Source organism: Scylla paramamosain, chromosome 15 (genome assembly GCF_035594125.1).
Source record: "Scylla paramamosain isolate STU-SP2022 chromosome 15, ASM3559412v1, whole genome shotgun sequence".
NCBI classification, from domain to species: Eukaryota; Metazoa; Arthropoda; class Malacostraca; order Decapoda; family Portunidae; genus Scylla; species Scylla paramamosain.
Window position 1 is genome coordinate 19,178,512 of NC_087165.1, and position 25,000 is coordinate 19,203,511.

At 42.2% G+C, this 25,000-nt stretch overlaps 1 protein-coding gene and 1 long non-coding RNA gene across 3 annotated transcripts in view; one reads left to right on the forward strand and one right to left on the reverse strand.

Annotated features, from left to right (window-relative positions):
* LOC135107570 (uncharacterized) overlaps positions 1-25,000 on the forward strand; it is a 203,155-nt gene that overhangs the window by 75,522 nt on the left and 102,633 nt on the right. The gene's annotated exons all lie outside the window — the stretch shown is intronic.
* The window catches only part of LOC135107571 (uncharacterized), a 94,674-nt gene continuing 75,091 nt past the window's right edge, over positions 5,418-25,000 (reverse strand). The window contains exon 2 of the long non-coding RNA XR_010271832.1: positions 5,418-5,615. This is a non-coding gene — a long non-coding RNA (uncharacterized LOC135107571). The remainder of the gene's footprint in view (positions 5,616-25,000) is intronic.

Here is a 25,000-nt window from a genome sequence, read left to right on the forward strand (position 1 = left end):
GACAGTGTAATGTACAGGAGGAAAGGAATGAAGAGCACGAACAAAGAGGAAGGAAGAGGGGAACGAATAAATTAATTTAGAGGAAGGAACGAAAGAAGAAACGAACTGAGAGGAAGGAGGAACGGAAAAAACGAACGAACGAGATCAGAGAAAACGGGAAAAATAACAGTGAGAGAGAGAGAGAGAGAGAGAGAGAGAGAGAGAGAGAGAGAGAGAGAGAGAGAGAGAGAGAGAGAGAGAGAGAGAGAGAGAGAGAGAGAGAGCACGGATTCAGTAACGGTGGCTAGACGATAATCAAGAGCTGAAGACAAGGGAAATACTACTAGTACAATCCTGCATCCCTCCTGACTCCGTTATCGGCCAATTCACAAACATTCCGCCATTCTTTACCTTACCCTCCATCTGCACCCAGCCAGCCGTCCTCCCTGCATAGCCCACATTGCTACCTGACCATCTGCCTCTCCATGACCACCAGGAGAAGAGGTGAGATGGGAGGATGTGGAGGGAAGGGCGTGTGGCGGGCATTCACAACACTCCTTAATCCGTCTTCCATTTACGGGGGTAGTTTTTTTTAATAATTCCGAGACGCTCTTCCTGCGGTCAGCGCGTGCAGTCTCGGCCCCTCACATCCTCCTGCTCCCGCCCATTCCTAGCAGCCACTCCTTCCCGCCTTCCCTCGCCCAACCGCCCACCTGTTGCACCTTCTTACAACACACACACACACATACACAAACATCCACAGTCATCCAGCGCTCCGGTCATGCCATCCTGTACCCTCCTGCCCTCACACACACACACACACACACACACACACACACACACACACACACACACACACACACACACACACACACACATAGTCATCCAGCGCTCCGGTCATGGCATCCTGTACCCTCCTGCCCTACACACACACACACACACACACACACACACACACACACACACACACACACACACACACACACACACTAATGAATTTCATATATTATAGGAATAAGTCATGTGTATCTCCCCCAAAAATCCACAGTTTTCAATGGAAACATGACACGTAAAATATGATCACAAGACGGAAAACAAGGAGCTTGACTCAATCCTGTAAAGTCACAATTGGGTAAGAGCAGTTAGGTAAGAAGACTCACACACACACACACACACACACACACACACACACACACACACACACACACACACACACACACACACACACACACACACACACACACACTGACACAAGCTCGCGCGCGCCTGCGCGTAACATAACCAAGAACTGCTTTATACCTTGAGAAATTAATTTTATAAAGTTTGGATAACGGATAAGAAACAACGGGCTCATGGATGGTAATAGTTCAATTTTAAAAAAGAGAGAGAGAGAGAGAAATGGTTCACATATAAACTGATAGAGGAGTGGAAGACACTCAGTAATCTCAGAGTTATTGAAAAGTCAGTCATCAACTTTAAAAGATTACTTAAATTTATGAATAGGATAACAGGTGTGTGTAGGAGCGTACGTTTTATGCAGGGACTGCCACGTTTAGATCTTACTCCATTATTTTCTTTTGTTCTTATGTTCTTGTGTACTAGCAACTTGCAGCCTCCCTCATGTTCCTAATTCCTTCAAGCGTGTAATGTTCAGGTTTCCCTCACATTTGGACTCTTATTCGTAAAGCCAGTAATCAGGTGGAGTCGGTGGGAAACCCGTGACAATCTCCACATTGAAGTGTTCTGTTCCACTCCCTCAGCCGTGTCACCACTATAAGGACACACTGCCGAAATTGTGTATCTTTGTGTGTTGAAAAGCCAGAAAAACTGCCATTTACTTCACATTTCATTCAGAGGCACCATCCTCTATTTGCTGCATCAGGCTTTCACCCATCCGTTCTGCTTCCAAATCTGTGAAGCTCCTTGCTGATACACCTCGATTGTGTCTACATGATTTTTCTCTCCACCTCGCTGCGTCATGTTTGTATATTTAGTGCCTCGTCATTACCAACATCTTCCCGTGGGATGTATTGTATTCCCGTATTTAGTATTATTAGGGAGGCTGCGCACCATCCTTTAGCCCTATAGGAGAGAATAATAGACCAGGTAAAGCGAGGTGTACCATCCCTTGTTCTCTTACGTCTGGGAATACTGCCAATACCTCCGCACCGTGACGTATTGGCGTAAACTCACACCATAAATCAGAAATTCCGGCTGGCTTGTCATTGTAGAAGCAAAGTGTGTGTGTGTGTGTGTGTGTGTCATGCTAAAGGAGAGAGACACATGGACAGATTCCACGCGACGCCAGACTGAATATTCTCCCCACTACCGCCTCCGTGACTGTGCCGCGCGTTGTTTTATGGGCGGCAGCCGTGACTCAGTGTGTGTGTGTGTGTGTGTGTGTGTGTGTGTGTGTGTGTGTGTGTGTGTGTGTGTGTGTGTGTGTGTGTGTGTGTTTTGCCGCTCGCAGCCCTGGGAGTTCCGAGTTGTTGGGAAATATCCTTTTTTTCGCGTATTTTTGGATAGATCCTTTACTTTTTTATTCTTCTGTATTTACCGCGTAGGAAAGTGTGTGGGGGTGGGGGGGAAAGAAGGATGTGATAAAGGTGTTATGAATGGACAGAGAGAGAGAGAGAGAGAGAGAGAGAGAGAGAGAGAGAGAGAGAGAGAGAGAGAGAGAGAGAGAGAGAGAGTTAACGGGCTCACGCTTGCCGCCACACCTTCATTCTTACCTGCGAGGCTGGAGGGGTGGGCGGGTGACATGACGGGGAGCCAGGGATAATTGGTCTGCGGGTGTGATGCGGGCGGGAGGAAGAGGGTGTGAAAGCATATGAAGGGCGACTGAGACCACAACTGAATAAACGGAAGCACTGCATCTGTGTGTGTATATATTACTGCTAATGTTATGCAGCACACGTACATGTCCGCCGAGAGAGAGAGAGAGAGAGAGAGAGAGAGAGAGAGAGAGAGAGAGAGAGAGAGAGAGAGAGAGAGAGAGAGAGAGAGAGAGAGAGAGATGTGAATGATTTAAACCTTTCATTCGTTTCTCATACATTCTTTTCCCTCCATCCTTCCTATTCCTCTGCTTCTTTTTAATTCCGCACTTTCAAATGAACGCCAAGGGAAGAACAGACGTCACTAGGCTTGTTGGCTCCTGTGATGCGGCATGTAATAAAGAACCCTATCTAATCTAAGTTGACGTAACCTGCCCTAAGCTTACGTTATTTGTGCTAGTAAAGGCGGACAGAGAGAGAGAGAGAGAGAGAGAGAGAGAGAGAGAGAGAGAGAGAGAGAGAGAGAGAGAGAGAGAGAGAGAGAGAGAGAGAGAGAGAGAGAGTTAGCCTATGTGTTTGAACATAATCACTCCACATTCCATCTCCCTTTCCTTTCCTTCCCTCACCTTCCTTCTCTCCTTTCCTTTCTTTTCCTCTCCTCTCCTCAAGTGACATCTCCTTTCCTCTTCTCTTCTATTTTTCTTGTTTCTCCTCTTCTCTTCCTTTTTATTCTCTCCTCTCTTCTCCTTTCCTCTCGTTTTTTTCTCTTTTCTTCACCTCTCATCTCTTTTCCTCAGTTCTTTTGTACTCTCCTCTCCTCTCTTGTCTTGTCTTGTCTCTTCTCTTCTCTTCTCTTCTCTTCTCTTCTCTTCTCTTCTCTTCTCTTTTCTTTTCTTTTCTTTTCTTCTCTTCTCTTCTCTTCTCTTCTCTTCTCCTCTCTTCTCTTATCTTCTCTTATCTCTCTCTCTCTCTCTCTCTCTCTCTCTCTCTCTCTCTCTCTCTCTCTCTCTCTCTCTCTCTCTCTCTCTCTCTCTCTCTCTCTCTCTCTACCACCCCCCGCACTGCCTCCCTGTGGTTTCCTCCTCGCGTTCTTTCTCTTGTTCCTTCCTTGAGGCATCGTTGGAATCACCACCCCCAGACGACTCTCTCTCTCTCTCTCTCTCTCTCTCTCTCTCTCTCTCTCTCTCTCTCTCTCTCTCTCTCTCTCTCTCTCTCTCTCTCTCTCTCTCTCTCCTTTCTGACCTTTAAAACACAAGAGTTGTTAAGAAGGTGGGTTTGTTGTCAGATAGTTAAGTACACATTAATTTTATAAAGATGTAGTATGTGTGAATCGCTTGATAGATAGGCTGATAGATTGATTATGTGACAGGTAAACAAAATTATCCATTATCTGGTATTGCTGTAATGTCCGGGTATGTGAGGAATTCATTAAGCCACACAGGTGATCTTTGCAGGTAGAGATACGCTGGCAATTCCTCTGTTCCGTCTGTCTGTATACTTATCTGCTAGTATGTATGTCCATATGTATTGGTGAATAGACGGGTGTAATGTATGGAATATGAGTCTCTCTCTCTCTCTCTCTCTCTCTCTCTCTCTCTCTCTCTCTCTCTCTCTCTCTCTCTCTCTCTCTCTCTCTCTCTCTCTCTCTCTCTCTCTCTCTCTCTCTCTCTCTCTCTCTCTCTCTCTCTCTCTCTCTCTCTCAAGTACTTCCTGTTTCAGAAGATATCGCACATTTTTTTTCATATATCCCGGAAGAATGTTGACAATTTGTAGGCATCATTGGCTTCCTTTCCATATTTTGTGCGTGATAAGATAATACGTTTAGTACATACCAGCTCTCTCTCTCTCTCTCTCTCTCTCTCTCTCTCTCTCTCTCTCTCTCTCTCTCTCTCTCTCTCTCTCTCTCTCTCTCTCTCTCTCTCGTGTTAGGGGTAAATTAGGAGTATTTTTTTTTTATACTCTTGACTGGCCTCTGTCACTACTGCTACTAACACACACACACACACACACACACACACACACACACACACACATCCCTTTTTTTCCCATAGTGAACGGAAATCCCTCTCGTCAGTACCGCCGCTTTTCAGTTCGTGCTTGTCGGGACTAGCGCCGGGCGAGATAACTTGACTCATCGAAAACTTAGGTTATCTCCGGTGCCGGCTTGTACTTGGTGTCATCTTGCCTCTGGTCTGTGGGAGTTATGAAAGTGCAGAAAAGAGTTGTGGGTGTGTTGATGTGTGTACTGCTTTTTCTTTCTTTCTTTCTTTCTTTCTTTCTTTCTGTCTGTCTGTCTACCTGTCTGTCTTCGCACTGTATGAGGTGTCCAGCTTACTGTTATGAAATGCTGAAAAGAAAAGTGTGTTAGTGTGTATAGCCTTTCGTTTTCTTTCCTTATTTCTTCCTGTCTCTCTGTCTGTCTGTCGGTCTGTCTGTTTGCATGTCTTCTCGATGGTCTGTAAAGGCTGTCCACCTCACTGTTATGAAATGCGGAAAACAAAAGTAAGGTTATGAAGTTCAGGTGCAACTAGGAAATTGTTGTCTTGTCATTAAACGTATTTCTAAGGAATTTTGCCTGTTTATTATTTTTGTTTTATTTTATGTATTTATTCATTTTTTTTTCTTTTTTTTTTTTACCGGAGAACCTGTTTATTACAAGATCAGTTTCGTCTCTCTCTCTCTCTCTCTCTCTCTCTCTCTCTCTCTCTCTCTCTCTCTCTCTCTCTCTCTCTCTCTCTCTCTCTCTCTCTCTCTCTCTCTCTCTCTCAGACAAGTTTCTTAAATTACCAAACCTTACCTTTAAAATTCTTCTCGTCCTTCTTCCACAAGTGTCACTCTGAATGCTCTTGTATTTTCACTTACCTGTAAATAAAAAAAAAAAAAAGAAATTCATTTAATAAACAACATATATATCAGTGTTTAAATACAAATTATAGTGTATGAATAGAAATTATAGTGGGCAAAGAAGCTCTCTCTCTCTCTCTCTCTCTCTCTCTCTCTCTCTCTCTCTCTCTCTCTCTCTCTCTCTCTCTCTCTCTCTCTCTCTCTCTCTCTCTCTCTGTAACCCTTTATGAGATTTAACAACACATTTCTTTGTAACCCCTTATCAGATTTAATAACATTTTTCTTTATAACCTCTTATCAGACTTAACAACATATTTCTTTGCCACTGTGTCATGGTGTGTCCACATTCCTTGGCGAAGAGAGAGACGTGCCAGAGCAACAAGAGACGTGTGTGTGTGTGTGTGTGTGTGTGTGTGTGTGTGTGTGTGTGTGTGTGTGTGTGTGTGTGTGTGTGTGTGTGTGTGGGTTGTGCACTTGTCCGTGAGTCATTCCTCGTGGGCCCCTCCTGAAGCCCCACTAGTTACCCCGCCCACACCTGTGTTCTCACCTGACTGCCTTCCTACACCTGCCTCACCTGTCTCGTTCGCCTGCTTGCCTCCCCACGACACTGACTCACACACTGCTGCCTCACGACTCAAAAATGTTTCTCACGAGGACTGTGAAGAGAGAGAGAGAGAGAGAGAGAGAGAGAGAGAGAGAGAGAGAGAGAGAGAGAGAGAGAGAGAGAGAGAGAGAGAGTTGAGTGGTTGGTTGGTTGGCATTGAGAGGAAGCGTTAGGGCAAGAAGTTTGGTGAAAGTTTGTGGAAATATTTGGCATTACTTTCATTATCAGTATGTAATCGTGTTTATGTAAGACGCGCGACTACACACACACACACACACACACACACACACACACACACACACACACACACACACACACACACACACACACACACACACACACACACACACACGCACACACACGTCAGTAGGAAACCTTATAGAGGAAATGGAGAACGTTTACATAATGTAATATGTAAACTATGTAATAGGAATGAGAAACAGATTTGGATTCATGATAATGTACTACGCGAGAGTAATGACGTCATTGATTCTGGAGAATATAATACACTAACACGAAAACAAAGAGAGAGTGAGAGAAGGGGGGGGGAAGGGAGCGATAAACATGCTTGCTTACTGCTAAAGGATATGACGTAGTAAATGGGATTTTTATTTTCCGTTTGTGTCGGCGGTAAATTCCTAAACTGTTTTCAGGGTCTTGGAAGAGGAAAGAGGGAGGGGAAAAAAATGTGCGGACGTGTAGACTTTCAGGTAGAATTCAGGAAAGTGTTACTGGTTGTTGGAGTGTAAGAGGACAGTAGACGAGAAAGCAGTGTGATATTCCCCAAATTCGTGGTCACTTGATTTTTTCTTTTACTACAGGACGAGTATGAGGTCATTTCCACCTGTTTGCTTTCTCTCTCTCTCTCTCTCTCTCTCTCTCTCTCTCTCTCTCTCTCTCTCTCTCTCTCTCTCTCTCTCTCTCTCTCTCTCTCTCTCTCTCTCACACACACACACACACACACACACACACACACACACACACACACACACACACACACACACACACACACACACACACACACCATGACTTGGCCACTTCAAGGCGTTTACCTTTACATAGCAAAATTTTCCTAATGAATGAAGGTACGTTGCAGTGACGTCACTAGTGGTAACGCTCCCTACCCTCCTCTCTCTCTCTCTCTCTCTCTCTCTCTCTCTCTCTCTCTCTCTCTCTCTCTCTCTCTCTCTCTCTCTCTCTCTCTCTCTCTCTCTCTCTCTCTCTCTCTCTCTCTCTCTCTCTCTCTCTCTCTCGGGTGTTGACCGTGTGAAGAGAGAGAGAAGAGTGAGGGAAGAGGACGTACTGGTGGTGATGATGGTGGTGGCGGTAGTAAAGGTGAATCAGGTCAAGAGCAAGCGATGTTGTAAGAGTTTCATCCCGGTATACCTGTTCTTACCTGTCCGTGTGTGTGTATGTGTGTGTGTAACTCTCTCTCTCTCTCTCTCTCTCTCTCTCTCTCTCTCTCTCTCTCTCTCTCTCTCTCTCTCTCTCTCTCTCTCTCTCTCTCTCTCTCCGGAAATGACCCCTACCTGTATTCCCCATGATGTAATTCCAGTGAGACAATACTGGTCTTGCGTCATGTCCACGAGGAGGAGAAGGAGTAGAAGGAGGAGGAGGAAGAGGAGGAGGAGGAAAAATACCAGTGCGCGGAAGGGAAAGAGGAGCAGGAGTAGGAGGAGGAGGAGGAGGAGGAGGAACTGATGTAAGAAAAGAACATGAAGAAAAGAAACAAAGAGCATTGGAAGAACAATTAGGAGAAAGAAAGAGTGTAAAAAAGAATGTAACGAAAAAAGAACGAAGAGAAGAGGAAAGATGAGGAGGATGAGGAAGAGGGGGAAGGGAAACAAAAACAGTAGGTAGAAGAGGAGGAGGAGGAGGAGGAGGAGCAGAAGAGAGAAGAACAAAAAAAGAAAACAAAAGAAAGAAAACTAAGAGAAGGAGGTGGAAGAGGCAAACGAGAAGGAGGAGATGGAGGAGGAGGAGGAGGAGGAGGAGGAGGAGGAGGAGGAGGTAGAAGAAAATAACAAAGAAGAAAGAGTACATAATAAGGAAAAGTAGGAAACAAAAAAGAAAAAAAGGAGTTGGAAGAAGAGGAAGGAGGAAAAGAAGAAAAAATAAACGAAGAAGCGTAAGTAGGAGGAGGAAAAAAGTAGTAGGAAAAAAAAAACAGCTGGAGGAAGTATGTAAGAAAATGAAAGAAGAGATGGAGATAAAAGAAAAAAATATGATCGTGGTGGTGATGATGATGATGATGATGATGATGATGATGATGATGATGATGATGATGATGATTTACAAGATTATAATGGTGACAGTAATACGTAATGGACATGTTGAAAAGGGAACATGACAAAGAGGGGAAACAGAAGGATGAGAATAGTAATATAGAAGGACTTGGAAGATGGAGGACACGAAGGGGGAAGAGAAGAAATAAATTGAAAGAAGAAAAATAGAAAAGAATAATTTTGAAAAAAGAACAGGAAGAAATTATTATCGTCGGTTCAGAAAAGAAGAAAAAGAAGCTGATGAAGAAGAAGAAGAAATGAAGAAAGAAAAGAGGAGTAAGAGGAAAGGATGTTCAGGGAAGAACAATCCGGGTTCTTAAAAATAGTAGCCAAAGGTCATAAGGCGGCAGAGCGAAACTTTCCAAACCGGTCTGTGTGTGAACCCTGGTGGAGGAGGTGGAGGAGGGAGGGAGAGAGGGAGGGGAGCATATGTCTGTCTGAAAACTGCAGTACTACGAGTTTGATCACAGTGTGCTTTCCTTGTAAACTGTGTTACCAGTTATTGTAAACATCTCAGAAAGTACGAATATATATATATATATATATATATATATATATATATATATATATATATATATATATATATATATATATATATATATATATATATATATATATATATATATATATATGGTTTCCTAAATGTGGTTTAAGTGTTTTCCAAATTGTAGTAAAATGTTGGCATCAGTTAGTTGTATAAGTTAGAGGCAATTGACTGTAATAAGTAGTTTTGTGTGTAGTGAAGATCCGCCTGTTTGTAAGTTAATGCAACTCACCTCTTGAATTATCTTCATTTTATTTACTTATTTTTTGCTCTTTTATAGCGTGGTATTAGCGTAAGCAGGTGCGGTTTTGCCTTTCAGTGTTGCGAATGTGTGTGCGCGATTGTCATTTCATGCAATTACTGTCAGCGTATCATTAGTACTGGTATTATTGTTATTATTGTTTTGTCCTCTCTGGCAAGGAAAAAGGTGAAATGGGACGGTATTCCCTTCTCATTGTGAAAGGCGGATGAAAAGAGACGGAAAGAAGGAATTGGGAGCCTGCTCCTATAAGTTTTATCACGACAATCAGACATGATGTGGTAACTTGTCTGGGGTATTTGTTATTAATTGGAACATCTGCCCGTTGTGTAGATATTGTTATTATTGTTAGTATTATTATCATAGGTGAGGGTCTTCTCATGCGTGGAGTTAATAACGTGAAAAAAAAAAAGGAACTGCCATTTGTCTCTGTTTTGCATGTTCTTAGTATTAACATAATGAAAAGAGTGATCAGTGTTAACAACAAACAAGAATGAGCAAGGGACAGCGACGATCCTCACCTACTTTTTTTTTTCCATCTGATGTATAATAATTGTCCTTCCTCCCTTTTATTTCAGTTTTATAGAAGGCCTGCAGAGGGCTACTAAATTGTAATAAAAAGAATTCACACAATTTCTTTACTACAAATAAAATCGTTCTGGTTGACCAATTTAATTCAATTATTTGAAATTAATTCATTTAATTGTTTTCATGCTTCTCTTTTAGGTTTTATTCTCTAGCGTTTTGGTGTATTATTTCAATTACTTTCAGGAGGCTCTAGTGGAAGTTACCGGAATTTTCAGGAATATTTTCATGATTCTAGTAATGCTCAACAAAGATTCTGCACCATTAATGAAGGAAACACCCATGAGAACCTGACTAATTATCTCTGGCTTTGAATACCAGCTGTATAAAAAAAAACTATTTGCATGGAGACAGGATAGAAAAGAGGGAAAGCAGGGTATTTTTTTTTCTTTTTAAGCTACAAAAATATTTACGAGAGCCTTGCACAAAAATACTGTCTTAAAAGTTCAAATCATTCAAGAATAGAATTTGTCTAGCAGTGAAAGGATTAAGATTAATCCAAGCCAGAGGAAACATTTAAATAATCCAAACAGAAATTTCCTGAGCTTATTTCAGATTTTATTATATGTGATGTCCTACAACACTTCAATGCCTGAACACCTCATGTATGTGGGGACTGCAAATTGTACCGTGGAGGAACGCATGAAAAGATTGGACATCACATTCGTATCGCTTGAATATTGTTATGTTACGGACGCTTTATCAAGAAACAGGACTAACCGCGTCGTGTTTTGTTTGTGTTCTTGTGTCGTGTGTTTGTGTCTTGTTCCATTCCCTTTGTTTTTCTTTTAGCTTTTATTTTTATATTTATATTAGGAGAATATCATTGCCTTTCTCTCTCTCTCTCTCTCTCTCTCTCTCTCTCTCTCTCTCTCTCTCTCTCTCTCTCTCTCTCTCTCTCTGATGAATGGCACACACCCAGACACCGTGAAATGACAGGGAGGACCGGACACCCACGTACTACAGACACACACTCACACACACACCACACAAGGATTAACCTCAGGATGAAACCAACACACCGCTCAATTAAAGTGTTAAGCCGCATTGGTGTAAGACGGAACGCGCCTCTTAATGGGCGGGTAACGAAGCTGGTATAACGTGTGAATGAGCCTGAAAATTGACCGTCTAGCGAGACCCTGGAATCCGGATTTTACTCACTCACGGCTGTTATCTTCGTTTTTCTCGTACACATCTTCCGTTTTTCTCACGTATATTCTCTCTTTCGACTTCAGTTTTTCATACACGCCAGGCCAGGAAGCCGGACTTGTATTATCGTGGCGTTTTGCATCTTTACAATTTTGGAGGGTTTTGCTTGTAGTCGCTGTCCGGTTGGTCTGTGGGATTCTCACCTGCCCACAAGTAGAACTGCTGGAATTGTAAGAAGCTGAAGGCACGCTGCCCTCATTATTACTTTTTCTCTCTTTTCTCTTTCTCTGTCTGCGTCTCACCTTTTGTTGTTTAATTTGATTTCATATACCCGGACAATCTCCAGACAGTCATTTCAGATCCTCCTCCTCCTCCTCCTCCTTCTCACCTTCCACCTTTTCCTCTTTGCTTCGTTTCCTCAGTCGGACTTTCCTTATCATCTTCATGACCTTTAAGTGTCAAGACAATCCTGGATCACTATAACTTGCTCCTTTTCATTAACTCTTGAATCATGTTGTGTGACGCTCTCTCTCTCTCTCTCTCTCTCTCTCTCTCTCTCTCTCTCTCTCTCTCTCTCTCTCTCTCTCTCTCTCTTCCGGCGGTAGTGGCAGCGCTTTCCCCTTCCCCAGGCCATCTGGTTGCACTCTAAGCACATTTCTTCACCTCCCTAGTGTTGGTGCTGAGTAACGCTCCTCGATGTGGTGTTGGGTGTGTACGTGATTTGTATTCCGTTTGCCTTCATCTCTTTCATGCTGTGGTGGTGATCTCAAGTCTTGTAGTTTTTTTATGTGTGAATGTGGAGAGAGAGGTGCACAGAAAATAGCGATAAAGTAGCCATTTAGATGTGGTAAAAAGTGAGATGAGAATATATTACGCTACTTTCTTTCAGTCTCATGTTTCTGTCTTTCCTTTCCTTTTCCTTTCAGTCTTGTGTTTCTCCTTTCTTTTGTTTTCTTTATTTCCTTTTCTTCTGTCTTTTGTTTCTCTTTTTTCCTGACCTTTCATTAAGCTGTTCTGTGGTCCTTTTTTTTTTCTCCTTGTATTTCTCTTTTATAATCTTTGGTTTTCGCAAAGTATAGATAACTCAACATCTCAAGCTGTGATGTACGTAGTCTGGTTCTTTCTTTTTGTGTTATATCCCTGTTTCCTTTTCTCTCGTTTTCCAAAAAGTATGGATATTTCTAGATAAAAGGTAGTTTTATACAAGGACTGTTACATGTAGGCTAACTAGTTTCTTGCTGCTTTCCTTATAATCTGATGTTCGTACGTTCTTATCTTAGAATTTGAATGTAGTTTAAGATTCAAAGGATGACGTAAATACATCTACCTACTTGTGCAGTCAGTCATACGTCTTGATAAACCAATTGCCGGAAGCTACATACCAATGAGTCATTCCAGGCACCCTCAAACCCCTACGTCTCCTCAGACACTTTTTTCCCTTCCGTGGACAAACAGTAAAGCCCCGCCAGAGGAAATGCCTCGGACGCGGAAGTGGAGACAAGCACTCGCTACAGCCGTCCACACACACACACACACACACACACACACACACACACACACACACACACACACACACACACACACACACACACACACACACAAGGCCCCGCGTCCCGTTCACTGGGGAGATCAAACACGATGATGAACTCTAGAGGGGTTAATGTTTCGGGGACCTTAAATGTAAGGAGAGAGAGAGAGAGAGAGAGAGAGAGAGAGAGAGAGAGAGAGAGAGAGAGAGAGAGAGAGAGAGAGAGAGAGAGAGAGAGAGAATAGTTTTATATCATCGAAACATTATTACTCCTCTACATACATTTTTGGAACGAAAACCAAAACCACACCTTTCGTTCATCTCGGCGCTCCCGTCAGCTTTGGAACACTCGCACGTGGAGAACTGCACTGGAGAATTGATGTGCTGGGTGACAAGACCTAATCATTCGCCTCTCCCTTGATCGCTGCATGAATATAAAACTCGCAAGGCGCAGGAAGAGAGAGAGAGAGATTCATGCAGGTTGGCACGTTAGCGGGAGGAGGGTGCGTGGCCTGGGAGAGGTGGAGGGCACATCTATTAAAGCAGCAATGACCGGCGTAAGACCACGAAGGACAGTGACCCTCACTCATTTACACAAGCTGCAAAACACCGCATCTTTTCAGCATCACGTTGAAAGTGGTGCAGGAACTGTTTTGTATAAAATAGATGCTTTGCTTAAAGGAAAATGGTAGCGTTACGTAGCATATTCATTTAAACAGTCGTGTGGCGCAAATTTACTTAAATAAGACACGGCCGCAAATACCATATCAAAGAGAGGTATTAAACTTTTACAAATCCATGTGGCTCAGTTCTAAAGAATCCCAAGATGAAAGGAACACGGATGCTTGCTTTTACTTGGCATCTTCGAGCTACGAGCCTACTACTTTTTCTACCTTGTCAGTTTCTTTTTCTTTTTTTTTTTTTTCTGTACATAGGATTCCTCTGTGCTTGCTGAACGCCCGGCCTTATACATCCTGCCCCGCTAATTATGGATTTGGTGGGAGGGCAATGCGGACTGAGGCATGAGGTAGAGAGGAGGAAGAAGAAAATTGGATGAAGGAGGAGCAAGAAAAGGGTGTCTGTCAGAGGAATGAGGAAGAGAAGCAGTGGAAGGGTGAAGAAGACGAAGAAGAAAATTGAGGAGGAAGAGGAGGAGGAGGAGGAGGAGGCAAAGAAGACGTAGAAGAAAATTGTAGTGGAGGAGGAGGAGGAAAAGAGACCTAAAAATGAAGGAGGAAAAAGTCAAGTACCTGAAAGAGAGAGAGAGAGAGAGAGAGAGAGAGAGAGAGAGAGAGAGAGAGAGAGAGAGAGAGAGAGAGAGAGAGAGAGAGAGAGAGAGAGAGAGAGAGGACGGAAAGAGGCAAAGTACAGTTTTTCATCATGACATAACAGTGTACTCCAACCTAACCCATCCCAGCCCAACCCAGCCAAGGCTTAGTCCCCATCCAGCCTCTGCCTCCCTCCTCCCCCACCTTGGTCACCCCCCAGCCAGCTGCCCCACCCAGCCCGCCACTCCCTGTCCCTCCCCCACCACACCTGCCTCGTAATGGGGTCACCTGAAGAATGCTTAAGGAAGTACAGCGAGAGGCGTCCTGCAGGGCGTGTTTTTACCGCCCCTCCTGTGTTTGTCTCTCCTCTAGGTGCTCCCTTGTGTGGACGTGAGAGACTACCTGTACACACCCTGATAAATTACCTGGAATACCTTTGTGCCGGGGTGAATTACCGGTGTGTGTATTTGCACTGATTACTTCTGTACCTGGTTCGAGTCTCGGTGTACTTTTGCCGGTTACCTGTTTTTTCCTCGCCGAAGTTGATTGCTTATGTAAGAGGTGGGCGGGACATACCGTCATCCCCTCATGATGCAATACTCCCACTGGGTTACGGCGCCCTGGGTTGCACACCAGAAATAGTTAACATGCATACGTGATGACTCTTCCAACAAGCTAGAGGGGTTGGCTACAGGATCTAGGTCGCCGAGTACTCCTTCCCTCCAACCTCTATAACTCCTTGCACGGTGCTCTGGCCGCTCAGACTTGTCGGTGTTCAGCTTTTTCAATCTATAAAAATCTATTTGCAATTATCTCAATAAACTCGGGATTTTAAGAGTGGAGACCGTCTTATTTTATTTTTATTTTTATTTTTTTTTATATCTTTCGTTCGTTCGTTCTTTATTTATTTGTTGTGTGTGTTTCGCTTAACTTTCCACGTGCCAGCATTTCCTTACATTGGTCACTCTTCTTTTGACTGTCGTCACTCTTCCGTGTAAGCGTTGAGTTGAAGTGTCGGCGGCTCAGGCTGTTAACACACTCAGTTCGTCCCGCTTTCTCTCATTCTTGTCAATAATCTGATGTAACTTTGTGGTGCCGGACCAGTTCACCATTATCCTCCTTAACAAGTCATTCACCAAAAAAATTATTCATTACCCATTATCCAAACAGAGTTGTCATTTCAGGATCGACGGAGCTGTTTTGTCTTTTTCATATATATTTTTTTTTATAGCTTTGCAACTCAATAATAAGAGAAATCCCTTTGCAGTTATCCAAAACAAACATGCGATTTCATAAGCGAAACAACCGTCTCATTTCTCAAGTTTCTGGGTTCAGTTTTGCAGTCCATCTATAAATTAAAACATCTTCGTAATTATTTAAGTAAAGTTCTCGATTTCAAGAGCGGGAGACATAAATTCTCAGTCATTTTACTGCTATGAGAGTCCTTTTATCATTCAGTGCACATTAAGAAAAAGGTTTTCAAAGACATACGGAAAAAAAGAATAAGGAGGTTAATTTTCTTATTTCTATGCTAGATGACTATTTAAGAGACTGCAGTACTGCATTTAAGAGACTGCATATTTAAGAGACTGCAGTGTCTAAAAAAGTTGAACAAGGTGGTTGAACAAGGAGAAGCTGTCTGATAGTGAAAAGGGTAACCTAATTTGCCAGCAGGATGATTTACATTCATATTATTTCTCTGATACCTGCATATGAGCTCACATTTAAGTGAAGAGATTCTCCTCCACACTATCACAAGGAATGGATTGACTGATTGACTGATTGATATAAAAGCATCGCATAAGATGACATATTTATATTTGCGTCGTTTCTTTGTAGTAAAGGGACGTGCAACATTCCACGTCTGTTGAGGGTCACTGACTACATTATATTCTCAAGGCTGTCTTGCTTAATGAGTCTTGGCAAGGGCGAGAATAAGTGCTATACTGACTCAAGCCAGGAGCATAAACAGTCACGTGAGTACGGGGCTTTCCACGCGACAGTAACCTTCCTGGCTTCGCTTTGTATGCTGAGCTTGGAATGGGTATGTGGCAAAACTCTCGATAGTGGAACCTGTTTATAGCCTTGTGTTTGTTTCTGCAAGCGACACCCACAAGGCTCGCTGCTACTTTGAAAAGGGGAGTCTCAGAGCACTTTTGCAACTAAACTTGGAAACTTTTCGACTTTTTCCATGATTAAATTTTTAGGAAGTGGTAAAATGAGCGGCCTTTTTCCCCTTTATGTTCTTATCTTCGGACATCCTCCTTGACACGTAGAATAAAGAATGAGTTGATTGATGAGAGAGATTGTTGCTGCAGTGTCAGTCAGTCGCTCAGTCAGAGAAACAACGGGAAGTAACATGTTGGAGGTTGTACGAATGAACTTGTCCCTCTCTGGATGTGCTTCTCATTCACTGCATTTTCTTCGTACTAAAATGTACGGTCATATGTGTGCATCTTTCCTGCTTTTCAGTACTTCATATTGTAACACACACACACACTCACACGTCGATAGGGAGGGGGAAAAACATCTTTCACTTTACATACTTCAGGACTGGTAAAAGCAATACACAGACGCGCTTTATTTTTCTTTTTACGGAATCAGTCATAAAAAAATATAAAAAAAGTTGTACTCGTTTACTGGATGCCTGCTTGGAAGAGGTAACGGTTGAGATTACTAATTCTGTGAACGAGTTTTACGTAGGACTTCTGAAGAGATTCCAGCTGTCTAATTAGCGGGGCAGTGAGGACAGGGAAACACCGTGGCTGTGTGTGTAACTGGCTTGGATTCAGATCGTGTTCTTTTTTTATTTATTTATTTATTTATTTTTCGGGGTGAGTGAAGAGTCTAAAGTATAATTGTAAGGTCAAGGGATTCATTGATGCTAGCTCTGCGTTTTTAGATTCTCGAGTGTCTAATAATGTAGCGTTGTGTGGTCTTAAGTTTTTCTTTTGTTTCTATTATTATTATTATTATTAGTTCATATCATGTGTATAATCGTATAATTACATATATTTTTTTTATTTATCCAAGCGTGGTTGTTTGTTGACTTAAGATTGTGTTGTATGGTATTTTTTTTTTATATGTATATATATATAATTTTCCTGACAAAAGCCAAGTTGTATAAATATGGTACACACCTGAGAGCTGGAGGTAGTGGTTGACGCTTCTCTTTGACTGTTTGCCTAAGTGTGCTACCAGGATGTAAGTATTCATGAAAATAAAAATGTACTGATAAGGTTAATACGTAACACATTTAATTTCACTGGGTTCTTGCTTGTCCGTCTGGTCATCCGGTGCTGATATTAACATGACTGTTTTCAGACTTCCTCTCGATTTTCTTGTGGTCGATAATTAATTTTTAGTATTCAAGTTTCCTGTTTTTTTTTTGTTTTTTTTATAGTTTTTCTTTGTGGTCGGCTTTCTAATCACGAATGTTCAAGTTTCCCCTTTATTTTTCCTTGTGGTCATTCTTCTGATCGCGAATATTGCTGAGTTGCCACGTCCTTGTCCATGCTGCTGACTTGTATAAGTAACCGAACCTCAACCTCATTTGTACGTAAGCTTTCATTTATCTTGCCTACCTCACTTTTTTTTTTATCCTTCTTATCTTACTGTCTGCTGTGTCTTCTGCTGCACCCAACACTCGCATATCTTACTACTACTACTACTACTACTACTACTACTATTACTACTACTACTACAGACCTCTTCTATATTATACTGCGCAGTTATGATCCCCGTATTACAGGAATAAGCCTACTGGAATCAGTACAAAGGAGAAGGACTCAAATTGATACTTGAAATAAAAAGTATTCCTTACGATAGGAGACTGAAGCTTTATATTTACATTCGTTAGAAAAGCGTATGTTGAGAGGGGATCTGAGAGAAGTCTTTGAACGGTATAGGGATGTAACAGAGGTAACATAAACGTAATTTTCAGGTTTCAGATATCAGGATAGGGCAAAAAATGATGGGTTAGCTTCATAAAGTTATATTAAAAAAAAAGTTAGGAACGAATTGGTTCTAAAAAAGAGTAGTTAATAGATTGAATAGGTTAAGTAATCAGGTATTTAGTACTGAGTCATTAGTAAGATTTAAAAAGATTAGTTAAATTTATGGGTAAGAACGAAAGGTAAGTTTCATGCAGCTTCTCGTATTTTCTTATTTTCTTATGTTAATACCAGTTCAATGTAAAATTTTAAAAGATTAGAGAAATTTACGGAGAGGGGCAATTGGTGGATACAAGTTGGTATGTTATAAGCTGGAACTGCCACGTAGAGACCTATTGGCTTCTTGCAGCTGCCATTATGTTCATGTTCTCTACTACTACTGCTACAGGATCCTACAACATCCGCTGTGTGTCTGTGATTATAGTCATGTATCTTCTACCACCACCGCCGCCGCCGCCTCCGTCGCCATTATATGATACTAACCCTTCATATTAATTTCAAACGTTCTCACAAGGTAAATTTTTGTCAGTCTCCATCACTTGACGGACACTCCTTTGAGATCTACGTGCCTACACTGACACCACCACCGTGCCACATCCTGCCACTCAACACTCTGGGCATAGACGTAGCATTGGGCGTTACCGTGCAGTCTTAGTAATCAGGACAGTAGCAATACTAATGGTGCCGCGCCTAGGAATGAGATCAACCAGGAAAATATGGAGGACGCTGTCATAGTTGCTATGGAAGAGGTGGAGAGGTAGGTAGATAGATAAACAGGTAGGTAGACAGACAGATAGATATAAAGGTAGGTAGGTAGGTAAATAGGTAGATAGGTAGATATATATATATATATATATATATATATATATATATATATATATATATATATATATATATATATATATATATATATATATATATATATATATAGATAGATAGATAGATAGATAGATAGATAGATAGATAGATAGTGATAGGGGGACAAGTAGATAGATAGACAGAAAATATATTGATAGATAGGCAGAGACAACCAGAGACAGAGAAAGAGCCAGAGACAGAGCAAAGACAGAGTTAAAAGAAATGAAGTTGGGAAAAAATATAAGCTAGGTAGGTTGGTAGATAGATAGATAGATAGATAGATAGATAGATAGATAAACAGAGATAGGGAGACAAGTAGATAGATAGACAGAGAAAATATATAGATAGATAGGCAGAAGCAGAGACAGAGATAGAGTAAGAGTTACAAGAAATGGAGTTTGGAAAAAAATGTAAGCAACACCACGATTTTATTAGTGACCTTTGTAGAGTAGATGAGAGAGAGAGAGATGTTGTTGTTGTTGTTGGGATATTAATGTGAAAGAGGCCAGCCGCTGACACTAGCAACAGGTAACAGATCCCGGTTAATTGTCTCTGTCAAGAATTGGTATAGGAAAAAGACTTCTCAAACGTAGGCCTATTTCATTGCAGTGATGTCCCGATGTTCCTCCAATTTAAGTTTTAGGAGGAGAGGAAAAAAAAAAAAAACAAGAAAAAAAAAAACAAGCAGAGAGTTCCAGAGATTATTAGTGAACGGAATGAGATAGTGAAGGTAATGGTGAACTCTTACATTAGTGAGTTGGACAGCATAAGAGTGAGAGTAACTAGAAAGTGTTGTGCAACGAGACAATGAGAGGAAGAAAGCGTTTCATTATGTGGATCACGTGAACTTAAAATATATTAATGTGTTTTATTTGTTCTCTCTCTCTCTCTCTCTCTCTCTCTCTCTCTCTCTCTCTCTCTCTCTCTCTCTCTCTCTCTCTCTCTCTCTCTCTCTCTCTCTCTCTCTCTCTCTCTCTCTCTCTCTCTCTCTCATCTACATTACAAAGGTCATTAGTAAAATCGTGGTGTTGTTTTTATTTTTTCCCAACTCCATTTCTTGTAACTCTGTCGAAACATCGTCACACTAATGAGGGGAGGGGAGGTGCGGCCACTATGAAGGATGTGTGAGACTATGGAAGGATGGTGGAGGAAGGAAGCAAGACTCAGGAAGGTGAAGGAGTGGAGGAAAGAGGTGGATTCCCAACACGTGAGAACATTCCTGAGCAAAAAAAAAAAAAAAAAAATAATGAGCACGTGCTTTGAAATCATCTCATAATAATGCCTTTAGTTGTTTGGTGGAGAGAGAGAGAGAGAGAGAGAGAGAGAGAGAGAGAGAGAGAGAGAGAGAGAGAGAGAGAGAGAGAGAGAGAGAGAGAGAGAGAGCGTATTGTCACCTATCTATTACTTAGAGTCAAAACAGAGTCCTCCGTTACATAGCTAGTAAAAGTTTAAGCCAGAGTAGGAAAAGACGTTGAAACTGCTATTAGGGATAAAAGTTATAAGGGAAAGGGACGGGGAGAGAGAGAGAGAGAGAGAGAGAGAGAGAGAGAGAGAGAGAGAGAGAGAGAGAGAGAGAGAGAGAGAGAGTGTGTAGCAAAAAGGAGATGACCAAAATATAAAAAAAAAAAAAATAATAGTAATAAAACAAATTAAATAAATAAACGAAGCAGGGAAAGGATGAAATTGCGAAGGGAAATGGAGAGAGGGTTAGGCAAGGCAAAGACAAGGGAGCGAAAAAGACTGAGATTAGTAGAAGAGAGATCACCAGATAATCTGAAAACATAAAATGCACTACAGTAAAAATACGAGTAAAAAATAAGTGTAAAAAGACGGTAAAAATAATGAACGCATGACACAAATTCATTTTTATATATAAATCCTATATACCTAAGCACTTATTCACCACACCATGGCTCGTAATCACAACACTACTCTCTCACCAAGACTATTTTTCAAGGCCACAGAGATGATTAGCCAGTTTCTCAAGAATGTTTGTCCGGTTAATAATGTAGAAATCTTGTTCGTCTGTCACCATAACTGTAAAAACACTCTTAAAATCTCATATAAAATCAACTAGAGGCTTTTGAATGTGGTGGGTGTACGACCCGGAAATGTTTCAGAATATAGTACCTAGACTCAGCACACGATGATGACAGACGAGCCCTTACGAATGCATGTAGAAGGAAAGGGGAAGGGGGAGATGAGGAAGAGGAGGAAGTGTCGAAAGAATGGGCGTGAGAAGGGCGAGGCTGAGGGAGTGAATGAGTAAGGCGACAAAGCTGAGAGGAGGAACACGATTAGGAAAACTGAAGCAGAGAGCAAATAGGATTGGAAGACACGTGGAAGGAAATGAACTGGACGAAGGAATGGGCCAGGGAAAGGTGAGGCTGGGAACTTGGGGAGTGAAATGACAAAGGTGAGCGAAAGAGGATAACAATTAGGAAAAACGTGAGCAGACAGCAAATAGGCTAGCAAGATGCACAGAAGGAGACGGATTAGATAGCGTGGTATGTTGGGCAAGGATGAGAGAGAGAGAGAGAGAGAGAGAGAGAGAGAGAGAGAGAGAGAGAGAGAGAGAGAGAGAGAGAGAGTACTGGAAAGACGTAAGTAATGACAGTACGAAATGAAATACTATCGACAAGAATGAAATTTATAAGGTTTAGATGCGTTGGGATACTTCACTTTAAAAATGAAATGTTATGAAAAATTGTGTGAAATGTGAGAAATTCGAAGGAAATGGTGAGCACAAAAGGATATAGAATAGGAGGAGGAGGAGGAGGAGGAGGAGGAGGAGGAGGAGGAGGAGGAGGAGGAGGAGGAGGAGGAGGAGGAGGAGGACTAGGAAGAGGCAGAGGTGACGAGGGGTGACGGAGACAAGGGCGGGGGTGAGGCGGAGGCGCGGAGATGAGGGTGTGGGAGAAAGAGAGATGTAAGAACATGTTTTCACCTTGACTTATTACAGCGAAGCGAGGAATGTCCCATTGTGAATCACTGCACACACACACACACACACACACACACACACACACACACACACACACACACACACACACACACACACACACACACACACACACACACACTATACGCTGATCCAATAACCTAAATACTAAGATGCAACGCACGACGAATTCGATCACGCCCTCCCATCACTCACTTCATACCTACCGGATCCCCAGTGACCTCGCGGCTAAAGCGTTTATCGGAATTTTCACCAGAATTGTCACTCGGAACCGGAACTTCGTTGGTGCGCGGCATTATGCTACTAACAGTATTAATTGCCACGGTCTTTTTTTTTTTTTTTATCTGAGACCCATTTTATCCCGCCTAGATTTTTGCGACGCAGCTCCCGGATCCACCGTAACAATAGGGAGGCCAAAGCGGATCATGCTATGTACGTCGTTTGGTTGTGTTGATGTGTTGCACTGCTGGGTAAAGGGAATCTCTTACTCAGGTTTGTCGCTGATTTCGTTGTGGACTTGCCAGTGTCTAAAAAAAAGTTTACTTAGAATTTAGAAGTTATGTATACGTTTGAATGCTGGTTCCGCGCGTACACACACACACACACACACACACACACACACACACACACACACACACACACACACACACACACACACACTTTTATTCTAGCTTCCTACAAGTATAAAGTTATGAAAATATGTCTTTCTTATTAACGTAATGAGAGATTTAATGTATTTGTTTATCTAATATACAGTTGGATATCGTGTGTTTGTTTGTTTGTGTGTGTGTGTGTGTGTGTGTGTGTGTGTGTGTGTGTGTGTGTGTGTGTGTGTGTGTGTGTGTGTGTGTTAGTCAGCCAGTGGTGCCGCTTGTCGTGCTTTGTGGCAGGTTCGCATGATTCGCCTTGAGACAGATCAGGAGAAGCTACTGCCACTGACCACGTACAGTAAGGAATGGAGTAATTGATAGTGATGCAACGCGCTTACCACAGAAAGAGTGAGTCTGTGTCTGTGTGTGTGTGTGTGTGTGTGTGTGAGTTCCTTGTCTTGCGTCTTGCGGCGGGTCAGTGCGCAATATTAGTGAGGAAAAACCTAGACGATTCTCAGTAGCTAAAACTATAATGCAATTTTACTTCGATGAATAACAAAGTTGATAACGACGACAAGGTAAAATACACATTGAAAATGTGAATGATTCTCTTGAACTATAAGTAAAACTATATCACAAATTTTGGCGATGAATGACAAAGATGGCAAAGATGACAAAGATAGACATGAGATAAAATTAAGATAACTTTCTCGAAATTGAAATCAGCACAAGTCCACATTCACGAGTGATAAAAAAGACGATGCTGACAGAGATAAATGTGCAATAGAGTAAAGACGATTCTCATGAGCTAAAACTGCACTGCAATTTTATATCGATGAGTGACAAAGGTGTAGTGAAGATGACAAAGACAAATGCGCAGTGGAATTAGTATTACATTACGCTGTCTGGATGCAGATCTGTACTTACACGGATTATAAAAAAAAAACAGACATAATATTAACCTCCATCCGGAACATATTACAGTCTCCGCCATTTCCGCTTCCGCAAGAATTTCACTCTCATTGAGGTTCCGTTGCATCCATACGGAACGCCCCGCGGAGCTGAACTAAACTAACCAAGGAAAATACCGAGTAAAGAAGAAAGTGTGGAGGGAAAAGCGGCCCAGGCAGACAGGGCGAGGTCACACGCCACCTGGGGGTCACCTGCCAGTATTGCTCACCTGTGCTGTAAGAGACATTGCTTCAATTTCCGGAACTCAGTCCATTGCTGCCCATACTTGTGCAATGATTCTCTCTCTCTCTCTCTCTCTCTCTCTCTCTCTCTCTCTCTCTCTCTCTCTCTCTCTCTCTCTCTCTCTCTCTCTCTCTCTCTCTCTCTCTCTCTCTCTCTCTCTCGTGTGCGTGCATGAATGTGTTTCCCTGTCTGTCTCTGTTTGTTTGTCTTTGTCTCTGTCTATCCGTCTGTCCATCTCTCTCTCTCTCTCTCTCTCTCTCTCTCTCTCTCTCTCTCTCTCTCTCTCTCTCTCTCTCTCTCTCTCTCTCTCTCTCTCTCTCTCTCTCTCTCTCTCTCTCTCTCTCTCTCTCTCTCTCTCTCGTTTTCTTTTATCTGTGCATATCTATTTTTATATTTTATTTATTTTTAACTTTCCAGCATTCACTTGCAATTGTTTTATATTGGAAATAAGAACACTAACGAGGAAGAAAAATGAAGCATCGTAGGAGGAGGTGGAGGAGAAGAAAGAGAAAGAAGAAGAAGAGAGAAAGAGAAAAGGGATTGGCGGGGAAGAAGAGGAAGGGAGGAAGAAGGCCAGGAAATGTAAAGAGATCATTGAAGAGAGGGGGGAGGGGCAAAGCGAATGGGGAGAAGAAATAAACCACAATAAGAATGTAGTAAAAATAGGAACGAGACAATGACGAAAGAGGATAAAGCTAAAAGATGAAAAACACAAATAAATGAGAAGAAATTATAAATCCAAATACTATATGAAAATAGACACAACAAGAAGAATAAATAAAAGCGAAAAGAATTAAAAAGAAATAAACAGAAAAGACGTATAGAACAGATAGACGATAGAGAAAACTGCGCAAATTAAAAGAAAAAAACTAATAAGTGAGAGAATAGAAGTAATTACGACATCAAATAATTAGACTATGGAAGACGAGAGAGAGAGAGAGAGAGAGAGAGAGAGAGAGAGAGAGAGAGAGAGAGAGAGAGAGAGAGAGAGAGAGAGAGAGAGAGAGAGAGAGAGAGAGACGAGTGATTAGGGAAGCTGTGAATCTCATATTACAAGACAGTACAATCAGGCATCTCTCCCTACACACACACACACACACACACACACACACACACACACACACACACACACACACACACACACACACACACACACACACACACACACATGACCTGGTGACCTGAAAAGCGAGAGGGAGAGGCAGCTAGGCCGTCCTGACCTGTTCCTGGCACGGGTTTAACCTCACATGACCTAGACTGGCTGGCAGGACATGCTTGATCCCCCTGCCCTCCTCTCCCCGCTCTCTCTCTCTCTCTCTCTCTCTCTCTCTCTCTCTCTCTCTCTCTCTCTCTCTCTCTCTCTCTCTCTCTCTCTCTCTCTCTCTCAGTTTTTGGGCCGTATTTTATAATTTTGTATCCTCGAGAGAGAGAGAGAGAGAGAGAGAGAGAGAGAGAGAGAGAGAGAGAGAGAGAGAGAGAGAGAGAGAGGGAGGGAGGGAGGGAGGGAGGGAGGGAGGGAGGGAGGGAGGGGCCACGCTGAATAGTCCTGCAGAGAGAGAGAGAGAGAGAGAGAGAGAGAGAGAGAGAGAGAGAGAGAGAGAGAGAGAGAGAGAGAGAGAGAGAG